We start from the raw sequence: 13,643 nt of genomic DNA on the forward strand, positions 1-13,643 counted from the left end.
TCTTTTTTTTCGTTTTTTCAGGGGGTAGCCCTCCCTACCGTTCGGTCATTTTCGGCAATTTTTACGCTCATTTATGGGCAATTTTTCGCATTTTTAGGTCTTTTCTTTGTTTTGCGCTAGTCATATGTGCAATATGTGTTTTATGTGCGATTTCTATGTAAATTTCGGCAGCATGACGGCGTAAACCGTCATCTACCAAACTTGTTCAAAGCTAACCTGCAGGAACAAACAAGACAACCCAACAGCAAAGGCACTCAGGCCGTCATATATACAATCAAATTGTTGTATGTACATCAAACTGGGGGGGGGGGGGGGGGAGGGGGGCTCTTGCCCGAAAACAAGTCTTAAGTTCAAAATAAAGTCCTAAAAGTGTACAAAATGTGTGCAGTACAAGCAACCGAAGCAACAAAAACAGAGACAAACTACTCCTGGTCGCCCCACTCAGTGATCCTGGCCTCAAGAGCAACGATCTCGGCGTCTTGGACCTCCAACTCCCTCAGCAGGCGAGCCATCTCTTCCTGAGACTGCGCAAGCTCACGCTCCAGGCCGCGCTACCTCTGCAAATGACAAAGAAATGCCTCATTTCAATTGTTTCAAATACAAGAAAATTACAAAATTCAAAATGAAGTAAAACGAAAGGTTCATACCTGACGTCCTCGACTGCCAGCAAGTGCCTCAATGGCAGTAGCCCGTAGCTGGTTGGCTACCCTCCACAAAGCCACGTGCCGAGACGGCGCCACCTGCATTTCAATAAATAAAAGGTTTTTCAATAAAATGGACAAGTGTATTCTTATACAACAGCAAAAGCCAACTGAATCGGGAACTTACCCTTCAGACCAAGTGCTGCCACTCCTCTAGGCCAGCATCTGTCACTGCCTTGTCAAAGTCGCGAAGCTCGGAGATCGTCGTCATCCCCGCCGCGTCGATGTACTCGAGGGTCTCGGGATACGCTGGGGGCTCGACGCCCGCCTCCTCAATCTTCTGCAAAATTCAAATGAAGTCTTTATTTGATGATCATTCATCGTTTTATCAAGTCAACTCAAAAAAGGAAAATGAAGCACTTACCACGACCGACCAGTACGTCAGCCTCCGGCGAATGAACGCAGAGTAATCCTCGCCAGAAAGAAGAAGAGCGTCGCCACCGACGTCTGCTAAGTCAGCCTCCCTCTCAGCATCAGAAGGCTCCCTAAACATCGTCCGAGGAGGATCGATGGGAACCGTGAATGCGTCACGAGAGCACTGACGAGTCAAGCGCTCGTCCAGATACCACACTGGACCCATCGACGTCCTCAACAGTAACCTACTTGAGCTCCTAGGTCGAAGGACCTCAGCCACGAAGGGAGGGGCGTCAAGGTAGTCCGCCCAAGGCCTGGGCACCCACTAAGACAAGCAAACAAGAGGTCATTCCTATGATCGTTTCTAAAGAGTAATGAATAAGCAAGTGAAGGAAAGTGATTAAGAAGTACTCACGTCACTCAGCTTCAGGGCATTCACGCCCCATCGACAGACATCGTAAGAAGAGCGCTGGCTCTTCCTACGACACATCACCCAATTCCTCACGATGGGATAAGCTCGCGGCCCAGGCTCCGTCCTCTTGGGCGCAAAGCCCGAAAAGTAGGAGTACACCCACGCCTACAAAACAAGATGATCAATGACGATATTTCGCTATTCGATAACAAGAAGACATGATCTTTCATGACACGAAATGAAGGTTCATACCTCCAACAGCAGTCCAGGGCCGACAGTAGCAGGAGAAGTCCCCTTCTCCAGTAGCTCGGGATGAACCATGGCCCTCATGTAGCGAGTGAGGACCGCAAAGCCAGGAGTGACCCAGTCCCAATGACGTAGGTCACTCAAGTCAGAAAGGAAGGGAAAACGCTTCGTTGACAGCCTCTCCCCCTTGTCTCCAAGGTAGAGTGAAGACAAGAACCACCAGAGCCACATGCGAGCTCTCTGCTCCACCGTACAAGGAGGAGGAGCCTCCTCCCTCCCATCCACCGTCACTACCGCCGGGATCTTACCAGCAAAGTAATCCCTGACGTAGGAGCTCGGCACTAACCCGGGAACCGTAGCAGCACTCGCCGCTAGGTTCCAGCCGATCAGCCTCCTGGCCTCAGCCGAGTCCACCCCCATGGCCGTCGATGGCCACGCCACAGCCTTCGCTCCACACAGCAGACCAGAAATCATGCCATAATCCTCCAACGCGACCCCAACCTCGCCAAAAGGCATGTGAAAGGTCGAGGTCGTATCCTAGTACCGATCAAGGAAGGCTCGAATCAGGCAAAGGTTAGCCCGAAGCTTTCTTTCCTTGATCTCCCTCCACGCTCGCACCAAGGCTCCAAAATCTCCAAGCTCGATGATGGCCTGCTCCTCCTCCGACAGTCTCCCGTAAACCTCCATCATCGTCGTGTAGCAAGAAAAGGACCTCATGTTCCCAGCCTCCTATATCGATTCGACGCAAAGCTATCTTTAGCCCGAAGTGAAAGAGAAATGAAACGGCAAATGAATAAGTAAAGAAAGATGATGAGAGAATAACAAGCTTAAACATTTACCAAGCTCTTCACCGTCCTATAGGACAGGCGACTCTCCGCTGCCCAGATGAGATGTTGACTATCCCAGTTCCCAGCCCACTGGGGTGCCCTCGCTAGCTGGTGGCCGCCTCGTCCGACGTTGGCCCGCCTCGGAGCCTTCTCCTCAGCAACCTCCTCCTCAACAGCCTCCTTCTCGGCAGCCTGCTCAGCAAACACCACCTCTAGCACCTCCTCGAAAGTAAGAGACGGGTCGAAGTCAGTATCCACGTCCATGGGATCCCTCCCCGATGTAGAAACCTCGTCACCTGCAAAATTAGAGTGAATTAGGCCGCGTCAAGTGACGGCGAGCCTCAGTCAAGGTGTTTTCAAGCTTTCGAGCTCCGAAAATAGTTCTTTTCTCGCCATCTTTGGCCATTTCTTTCGAAACCCGACCACTCATGTGGTAAAATGGGTCAAGTCAAGTTTAAATTTGAGACTAGTCATGGGTTTGAGTCTAAATTTTGGCAGTATTTCGTTATAACGACGATTATACCTTAGAAAAGTGTCGTGAAAAAGCTGTCGCAAATCAAAAATCCGAGATGGTAGGAGGTTTACCCATCACACAAGGATTCCAAATATCAAGTTTCATCGCAAATTGGCAATCCTAAGGCCATTTTCGAAGCAATTTATGACACAACCGTGAAACCCTCACAATTCTACTCAAATGCTCAATACTCAATGAAAATTCGAAAAGAACGCATGGTTATGTTCCTTACACTACCAATCATCCATTTATAATGTCAATGTCACAAGGAAAATTCATTTGGGGGAAAAGCCCCAAATTTTCGAGTTATTTGGGTTGAAAACCCTAATTTTCTCGACTCAAATCAAGCAAAATGCGGATGTTAATGCAAGAAGAGGACACATACCTCGATTAGTCATAATTAATGCAAGCTTTTGGTTAAATTTTGGCGGAAAACGATCGGAATTTGAGAGAGTTTTTAGAGAATTTTGTGTTTTGTTATAATGAATAAATACGGGTTCTGTCGAGTTTTTACCCAGACATGTACGTACCCAGGAAAAGACGCAGCAGGTGCTACGCCTCTTCCAAGAGTCGCAGCTCTTGCTGCGTCTCTTCCTCAGCTTCCCTCCAATTCGATTTTCAAAAAATTGTTATGAGTTCGTTATTTGTGGGCCCATCTTTGGTGCGCCTCTTCTTCAACACCATACATCGTATATTTGGTCCGTTTGATATTTATTCCTCGTCCGGACCCGTACTTCCGAGTAGACTGTGAATTGTCACAGTACTTTATCAAGACTTCTGATCGGTCCGTTTCGTATTCACAAATAAATAGATGTGGTCGTTGGTCACGGTCGAATCAAAACACAATTTATAGCTTAACAAGCAACTCTACAATTAGTAAAGAGGCAAGTAAAGGTTGGATCCCAAGGGACGGGAGTTGAAATGAGATTTCTATTTTAACTAGCGGTGTCTAAGGGGTGTCACAAATTGGGTTGATGTAGAAGGTTACTAAACTAGAATAACAATGAGAATAAACAAGCAAGATGAATAAAAAGGGGGTGTAAACAATTGATTAAAAAGCACTAGGGTGTCATGGGATCATAGGGGAATCATGGGATATGATCATACAAACATGTTCTCAAATTATAAGCAAGCAATTATTGTTGTGATGGATTGAGTTGGGTTATGTCTTACAATCCTAGGGAAGTTTGGGTCCCGGAGCCGAATCGATTAGATTGTACAACACCTACAAGTCGACTTAGTCTTCCCTACTCAACAACATGCATGGTCTAATGAGACTCGAGTTGGGTTATGTCTTACAAGTCTCATTGAAAAGATAGGAGATGATAGTAAATGCAAGGATTCATAGGCTTAGCATTTCATCAAATATAACATGTGCATGAGTTGAGATCAAAACAAGCAAGCAAATAAGATATGAAAGCATATTAATTTAAGCATGAATCATTCCCCATGTTGGTTTCCCCTAATCACCCATTAACCCTAGCTAAGAGACTACTCACTCATTATCATGTTGATCATGCTATCAAGGTTGTCAATCATACCAACAATATGAAACATGATGAATAAATGAAAGTAATTAACAATAATTAAAAAGGGATTAAGAGATTATACCTACTAATGATTCCAATAATAAAGCAAAGATAATAGAAGTACTTGATGATTGATTGAGAGGTTGTCAATCTCCCAATAATGACCCAAATAATCTTCAATTACCCAAAATAAAGGATGAACAAGAGGGAGATTAAAGAACTAAAACTTGAATTAAAACTTGATTAATACTTGATTACAATATTGAAGAGAGATTTGATTGATATTAACTACACTAATTATTGATAAGAAGAACATGCCCCTCTAATTAGACTAATGGGGTATTTATAGTGAAAATTAGGGAGGATGCATTAGGGTTAACTAAGGGCTAAACTAGTAATTACACTTTTTAAGTTGAGCAAGGAGACTCCGGTATTTTCTGAGAGAAGGGCTTCTCTTTTCGTAGCTTGGAGAAGAGGAAACCGTGCTGTGAAGAAATCCGGGCGGATTAAGGTCGGGACGGCCGGATTTGGGCGGTGGAATCCGAGCGGATTCTGGGGAATCCGGGCGGATTGCTTTGAGGGGAATCCGAGCGGATTCCAGCTGGGGCGCTTCGGATTGTGCAAGGGCGGGACGGGCGGATTGTTGAAAATCCGCTCGGATTGTCGATCAATGCCAGATAACTTCTTCTTTTCTTCCCTTTTCTTCATAAATTCCTTGGGGATTTCCTTGGGGACTCAAGGATCCTTTCTCAACATTGCTCTTCTACTATGATATGTACAAAGGCCTTCTAATCTTGTCTCTCCTTGATGCTTGACCATTTGAATTTGATCAATTTAGTCTTGTTTTGCCACGAAAATGCAAGATTCTTACTCCTTTCCTACCAAGGGATCAAAATATCAAAGAATATGCAAAACAAAGAACTAAAGATAAGAAATGACCCAAATAAGCGCTAAAAAGCATGGAAACAAGGGTAATTCGGGGGCTAAATATGCGCCAATTATGGTCACATCAAATATCCCCAAACCGAACCTTTGCTCGTCCCGAGTAAAGAGGTGACTAAGACTAGGACCAATACTAACCTATCCTAATATTAATAGCCGATATGAGACAATTAGCGGGTCTCACTCCGCCCCTTCAACTCACAACAAGACAACCATGAGGTAGGATGCCTTCTTGCAAGGCAAGGTGGGTCTTGCCAAAATGGCGACACATCCAAACATTAAGCACACAAAAACATGTAATGGATGCATCTACAAAAAGAATAGCCACTTTCCTCATCTAAGTGGCGGAAATTATCTACAAGGGAAGCAATTTAAGGGTACACAATCCTTCATAGATGCAATTTCTTCAAACTACTAGGCCTAGAAGGATACCAATAAATCACCTCCAAGTTGTGTCAAACTAGGGTACCTTTGTCCTCAATCGTTAAATGCTTTTGTCAAGAGTAGACTCCCTATGGTGTTAGAAACACTGGAGGATCGCGGAATTCCCCCTCTTGCCTAGACAAGAAGAAGGGTCGTCCCCTCTCTACCATGCACAAAAATGGATATGATGGATAAAGGGATCAATAGATATTTGAGTTTCATTTTGGGAGTTTGCTTTTGTTTTTGTCTTCCCCCCAATCTCTTGTGGCATATAACATTTGAGAACACTTTCTTTTTGCCATTTCTTTTTGATTTTTGGCATTTCAATACTTGACAACTTTTTTGCATTTCTTTTTGAACATTTTCAAAGTCACCCCAATTAGTAACGAGGGTGCCTTGTATTTGAAGCTTAGGAGTCTATTTTTGCTCCTCTTTTCATTTGATGCATTTTTGCAAACTTTCTTTCACTTTTCATTTCATTGAACTCAAATTGATTTCTTTTTGTGCCCATTCCCTTTTGATGACAAAAATGTGGTAGAACATGGATGATGGATGCATGGTTTCAAGGGTCACCTTGGAATAAACGGTAGCCAAGGAGTTATCACACCACAAGGTACTCTTGACTAGGCCTTAAACCATGGGTCAAAGGATACTAGCATGACACATCCTAGGGTGTTTTACAAGCATTCTAACAAGCAAAGTCTTAAGAACAAAAGGCATCTACTAGGGCCTATATACACTTGTCAAGCTTCCCAAGTAGACGGTTTCGCAAAATTTTTCTAACATGCAAACTACATGCCATGATGCAACTAACATATAAACATCCTAATGCATATGATTCTACCAACTAATATGACATATAATCTAAGTGCAAGTCCTAAGTTCACATTGTTATACCGCATCAATCAAAATAAAGCCACATAGTCATTAACATAAAGAGGAAAAAGGAGATTGGAAAGATCATACCACGCGGTCTTCAATATCCTCATATCTCGGATGTGGCGTAGTCAATCAATGTGAACAAGGATAAAACAAACACAATATATACAAAACAATATATACAAGACTACACTACAAAGGAAATGAACATGTTTTTGGATTTTTCAATTTTTCAATTTTTATGATTTTTGAAATTTTTCACTTTTTATGGGTTTTTGAATAAGAGTTAAATGTTAGAATTCCCATCCCCACACTAATATGGGCATTGTCCTCAATGGCCAAAATGATGGAAATTATGCAAAGATGATGCATGATTTCTATACTAAATGCAATCTATACTAAGCTACACTACATGATGCATGGTTTTTGTTATGACGGAGAGGATAATTTAGATTACCTCCCGTTGTGTATGCATTAACTTCCCCAAACCGAGTAAGACACTATTGCTAATGTCAAAGGATGGGTATAGTTCATGCATACACTATGCTATGCATGAAACTAGTTTGTCATTTTGGATTTTATAAATGAGAACAATAAGAACACCTCAATGGTACCGAGGTGTGAGTCCTTTGATGTTGCTAGGACTAAACCAACAATGATCAAAATTAGATAAAATACAAAGAGATATAGACAAACCATGGGAGTGTAGGAGTCTCCAAGGCTTGCTAGTCTTCCATCATGCTATCATCATCATCACTTCCCTCATGAGAAGTGGTCACATTGCCACTTTCCTTGTCATTTACTTCTTCACTTTCTTCCTTATCATCATCTTCGTCATCTTCACCATCCCTTTCTTCTTCACTTGCTTCTTCCTCAATATTATCATCAATTTCTTCATCATTTCCAACAACCTCATTGTCTCCCACCACGTCCCTAGATGCACCCGGAAATAAGACTTCTCTATCCGCCCAACTAGGCAAAGGACAAGATGGATCAAGGAGTCCTTGCCTAGCTAGATGTAGGAGGGGTGGATATTGAGCCAAATACGCATTTTTCCGATCTTCATGGGCTTGCTTGTGCATTGCTTGCATGAGAAGAGTCACATAGTCTTTCCCAATTTCAATTCCTTCCGGCTTGAACTCTTCATACTCAAAGAGGTAAGGTGGTATGACAATGGAAGAGGAGGGGATCTCAAGATCACCCTTTTGTTGTTGAATGATATACTCGGCTTCTTCGGAAAGGGGAAGTAGATAATTTGTCCTGTGGACGCTTAGGCGACAAATCTTTGAAGGCAAGGTGAACGATCTAGCTTCACTAGTTAGCCATCCATATTTAGTGTCAAGGGGGTTATGGGCAACCCACTTGAACTTGTGAATCATAATGTGCATATCAATAAGATGGCCACCTCCCTTTGCTTTGTACTTCTTATCCTTATTGAAATTAGGATCAAAGTGCTTAGCTAGGACCGTGACTAGCCCGCCATTGACAATAACGGTCGTGCCCTTCTTCCCATTATCAACATTAAGCCATCTATCAACCAATAGCCTCAAAGAATTGTAAGGCTTGGTGTGAATTCTTCCGATATTCAAAGCCGATTCAAGGAGAATAAAATCGAGTCTTGTGAAATGATTGGTGTCTTTCCTAGCAATTATGGTATTTCCCACAACCTTGTGCCATACTCTTATGCCCGGATGATGGACCAAAAGAGCACGACATGCATGAAAATCCTCAAATTTCTTCCCGGAGATTGCCTCCCAAAGAGGTTCGGGGTCATACTTTCCATAATGCTTAAGATAACTCGATTCATCGCTAAGACCCAAAATTTCACCTAATTCCGTAAAGGTAATGCGTCTACTAACGTTAGCTAGACGAAACTCGAGATTTTCTCTATTCTCAACTTTGGTGACTTTCAAAGAACTTAAAAATTCCAAGACAAGTGAGGGGTATGTCAACTCCTTTGTTTCAAACAAGTTCTTCAACCCCATGGCTTTGAAAAAGGCTTTTGTTTGTTCAAGAACACCCAATTTTTCCAAGGTATCTTCACATATGAATTTGGTGGATTGAAAAGATTTCATAGCAAACTTGACAAAGGTATTTCTATGGGTATCGGAAATAAAAGTTACCTCCGGATAATGCAAAAGTTGATTAATTACCGGAGTAGAAGATGTTGATGGTCCCATAGAAGGTTGTTGTTGTTGTTGCACTTCCAAGTTTGGTGTTGCCACCACCATAGCCAAAGCTTTCTTTGTTTGAAGAGCCTTTTGCCTTTGTGAGAGTGCCTTAGCCTTTGGTGCCTTGGTTGCCTTTGTTGCACCCTTAGTCCTTGCCATTGATGAGCTTAACCAAGAAAAGAGTGAAAAATCTTCTATTTGTAGGATGCCCAAATCGATTTTAAGGTGAAAGGCTTTGCCTTTATGAAAACAAAAATCGACTCAAAGGTTGAAGATTTTGTTCTTGGTTTTGATTTTTGTTGAAGAAGGGGTGATTAAATTGTTGTTGGAAGGGTGGTTTGATTTGTTTTTGTTGAATGTTGTTGAGGGTTTTTGTTTTTATGATGGAGAGGATGAGGGTTTTGATGTTGTGGGTAGTGTTTATGAATGAATGAATGAATGAATGAAGGTGGGAGGGGTTATAAAGAGGCCGAAATTTTCAAATCTGCAGGGGCAATCCGTGCGGATTAGGCTCAATCCGTGCGGATTCTGCTTCTTCAATCTTTGCAAAAGCTCGCCTAAAGACGGGCGAATTTGGTACAATCCGCTCGGATTTGCTGAACACGGGACGGGCGGATTTCTTCAAAGACGGACGGATTTCAGTCCCGAGATTTTTGCTTGTTTTCTTCAGCTGAAAAGACGGGCGTCTTTTTTATAAGACGGCCGGATTCTTCAAGACGGGCGGATTTCTGGGAATCCGCTCGGATTCTTTAACAGTCAATAAAATTCCAAAATTCAGCTCAGTTCAAGACGGGCGTCTTCTCTGCAGGACGCTCGGATTGCTTAAGACGGGCGGATTTCTGGGAATCCGCTCGGATTCTTCCCTATGTACACGGATTCAGTTCCACCCGTGCACAGCGCATTCCCTTTATCATTCTTCCATTCTTTCTTTCAAATCTTATGTTCTTCATTGTGGGGGCACTACTAAGGCATGGATAGCCTAGGCAATTGCCATCCCTACACTAAGGTAAAGCACTACACATCAATTGAAATTGTTAGTCCCTCCCTCACTTCTCTCTTACATGACAATTATTTTGATCAAAGTAAATAAAAATCCAAAGATGACAAAAATGCAATGCAAGAATTGAAATGTAAGTTAGGGAGTTAGAAATATTTACAAGTGGTGGTTTAGGGAGGACTCCACCAAACTCTCATTCTCGATGAGATGTCAAGGGGGCATGTTCAAGGTGTTGTTGATGTTGCTCAACACCTTGAAGAAATAATCAAAAGCTTGTTCATTATTATGGTAGAGGTCCTCAATAGACCGTGGTCCTTGTTGTTGATCATGATCGATGGCATGTCCAATGTAGGGATTAAAAGTCCCTTCAAATTCGTCGTCCCAAAGACCACAAACTTCATTGAGTTGATCGTTGAAAATCTCTTGCTTAGATGGAGACAACTCTCCCAATTTCTTCTCTTGGCCAATGAGGCCATCCTCTTCTTCCTTGGTTGATTTAGATGAGCTTTGCAAGCTCTCCTTGTCACGATTCACTTGCTCTTTGAATGGAGCATCTTCAATTTTCTTCCTCCATTGGAGTTCCGATTTCTTCCTTTCATCTTTTCGGCTATAATGATCAATCATGAAACATGGCTCATGCAAACGAGGAGCTCTCATGGTCTTGTCAAGATTAAAAGTTATGCTTTCATCTCCCACTTCTAGAGTGAGCTCTCCATGTTTCACATCAATCACCGCACCCGCGGTGTGTAGGAAAGGTCTTCCTAGGATGATTGGAATGTTGGAATCTTCCTCCATATCAACAATGACAAAGTCCACCGGGATGAAAAACTTCCCAATTCGCACGGGGACATCTTCCCATATCCCTAATGGTGTCTTCGTCGATCTATCGGCCATTTGAAGTGTGATGTTGGTGCATTTAAGCTCTCCCATTCCCAACCTTTTACTTACCGAGTACGGCATGACACTCACACTAGCCCCTAGATCACATAAGGCTTTGTTGATCGTCATGTCGCCAATGGTACACGGTATTGAGAAGCTTCCCGGATCCTTTAACTTTGGAGGTGAACTCCCTTGAAGTATTGCACTACTCACCTTAGTGAAGGCGATAGTCTCAAGTTTCCGGATCGACTTCTTCTTTGTGAGGATATCTTTCATGTACTTTGCATAGGCCGGAACGTGGTTGATTAATTCCGTGAAAGGAATTGAGACTTCTAAATTCTTCACAATTTCCATGAACTTTCCAAGTTGATCATCAAATTTGGGCTTGGCTTGACGACTTGGAAAAGGAAGTCTAATCACAATGGGCTCCTTCTCTTTGGCCTTGTCTTCATTTTTCTTTGAACTTTCTTCTTTTGATGATTCTCCATCTTTGGAGTTTTGCACAATTTCTTCCTTTTCACTAGCTTCCACAACTTCATCCTCAACTTGCTTCTTCGGTGCTTCATACCTTGTACCACTTCTCAAGTGAATGGCACTAACCGTTTCATGTCTAGGGGGATTACTTTGAGGTGGTAATTGCCCCTTTTGTCTTTGTGAGCTTGAAGATGCTAGTTGAGTCAATTGTGTTTCCAACATCTTGGTGTGATCTAGAATGTTGTTGATGGTGGTTTCTTTTGCTTGGCTATCTTTTTGCATTTGGGTGAAAATTCTTGTTGATTCTTTTGCATTTGGAGGACCGCTTTTTGGACATCAAAGCCTTGGTCATTTTGGTGATTGTATGGATTTTGATTTTGGTAACCTTGGTTTTGATTGTAAAAGGGTCTTTGATTTTGGTTTCTCATGGGTGGTGGAGTGTATGTTGTTTGAGGGTTTTGAACATTTTGGCTCTTGTATGAGAGATTTGGATGGAACTTGGTGTTTTCATTGTAAAATTTGAATAAGGGGTACCACTTTTGTAAGCTTGGAAAGCATTAACTTGTTCGGTTGTTCCTCTACACTCACTTGGGTCATGACCCAAAGTTCCACAATTCTCACATATCCCACTTGGGATTGATGAGGATGCCGTCATGGCATTGACATGATGCTTCGATGATTTTGAGTTTTCCTCAAGTCTAGCCATAGCTTGTTCAAACTTCAAGTTTATTGTGTCAATGTGAGCACTAAGTTGAGCACCCAATTGGGTAACGGAGTCCACTTCATGCTTTCCTCCTCTAGTAGCCTTGCGAGGTCTACTATATTGTGAATTATGGACCGCCATTTCCTCAATCTTGTTCCATGTTTGATTGTCATCAACTTCGGTGAACATTCCATTTGATCCCATATTGAGAATGTTCCTAGAATCTTCATATAAACCATTCCAAAATTGTTGCACCAAAAACCATTCGCTAAGTCCATGGTGAGGACATGAGCGACAAATACCTTTAAACCGCTCCCAAGCTTCATACAAAGACTCTTCATCCCTTTGCTTAAAACCCGTAATTTGAGCTCTTAGCATGTTGGTCTTTTCCGGTGGGTAGAATTTTTTGTATAAAGCTAGAGCCAACTTCTTCCAAGAATCTGTTCCAAGGGTGGCCTTACCAAGGCCCTTCAACCATTGCTTTGCGGTGCCGATTAAGGAAAAAGGAAATAAGACCCATCTAATTTGGTCTTGAGTCACGCCCGTTTGAGAGATAGCATCACAATAATCGCAAAAGGTTTCCATATGAGAATGAGGGTCCTCACTAGGCATTCCCCCGAATTGGCTCCTCTCAACTAGTTGGATGAAGGCGGACTTGGCAATAAAATTTCCGGTGAGATGTTGCGGTGTAGAAGTACCATTTGGTAGATTATCCTCGGTGGGTACGGAGTGTGACGAGAATTTTGGAATTGTAGGTGGATTTTGTGGGATATTGTGTAATGGGTTTTCTTCTCCTTCTATTGCGAAAGGATTGACAAACTCACTCGTGGGTTGAACAACTTCACCAACACCTCTCAAATTCCTCCTAACAAGTCTCCTATTGTTCGTCAAGGTTCTTTCGATTTCACGGTCAAAAGGTAACAAATCACTTTGTAACCTTCTAGACATGCAAAATATCAAACAACTCAAAAACAATTAGAACAAACCTTGAGGATTTTTACTTCCTCAAGGCGAAGAAAGACACAACTAATAACAAAAAGGAAATCTAAATCAAACAAACACCGTCCCCGTCCGCGCGCCATTTTTTGATCGGTCCGTTTCGTATTCACAAATAAATAGATGTGGTCGTTGGTCACGGTCGAATCAAAATACAATTTATAGCTTAACAAGCAACTCTACAATTAGTAAAGAGGCAAGTAAAGGTCGGATCCCAAGGGACGGGAGTTGAAATGAGATTTCTATTGTAACTAGCGGTGTCTAAGGGGTGTCACAAATTGGGTTGATGTAGAAGGTTACTAAACTAGAATAACAATGAGAATAAACAAGCAAGATGAATAAAAAGGGGGTGTAAACAATTGATTAAAAAGCACTAGGGTGTCATGGGATCATAGGGGAATCATGGGATATGATCATACAAACATGTTCTCAAATTATAAGCAAGCAATTATTGTTGTGATGGATTGAGTTGGGTTATGTCTTACAATCCTAGGAAAGTTTGGGTCCCGGAGCCGAATCGATTAGATTGTACAACACCTACAAGTCGACTTAGTCTTCCCTACTCAACAACATGCATGGTCTAATGAGACTCGAGT

At 42.4% G+C, this 13,643-nt stretch overlaps 1 non-coding gene across 1 annotated transcript; it reads left to right on the forward strand.

Moving 5' to 3' along the window:
• Positions 1 to 12,322: 12,322 nt before the first annotated feature.
• On the forward strand, positions 12,323 to 12,429 carry LOC141618562 (small nucleolar RNA R71). The gene has a single exon (XR_012531429.1). It is a non-coding gene; the product is annotated as a small nucleolar RNA R71 (small nucleolar RNA).
• Positions 12,430 to 13,643: the final 1,214 nt, after the last annotated feature.

Source organism: Silene latifolia, chromosome 1 (assembly GCF_048544455.1).
Source record: "Silene latifolia isolate original U9 population chromosome 1, ASM4854445v1, whole genome shotgun sequence".
NCBI lineage: Eukaryota > Viridiplantae > Streptophyta > Magnoliopsida > Caryophyllales > Caryophyllaceae > Silene > Silene latifolia.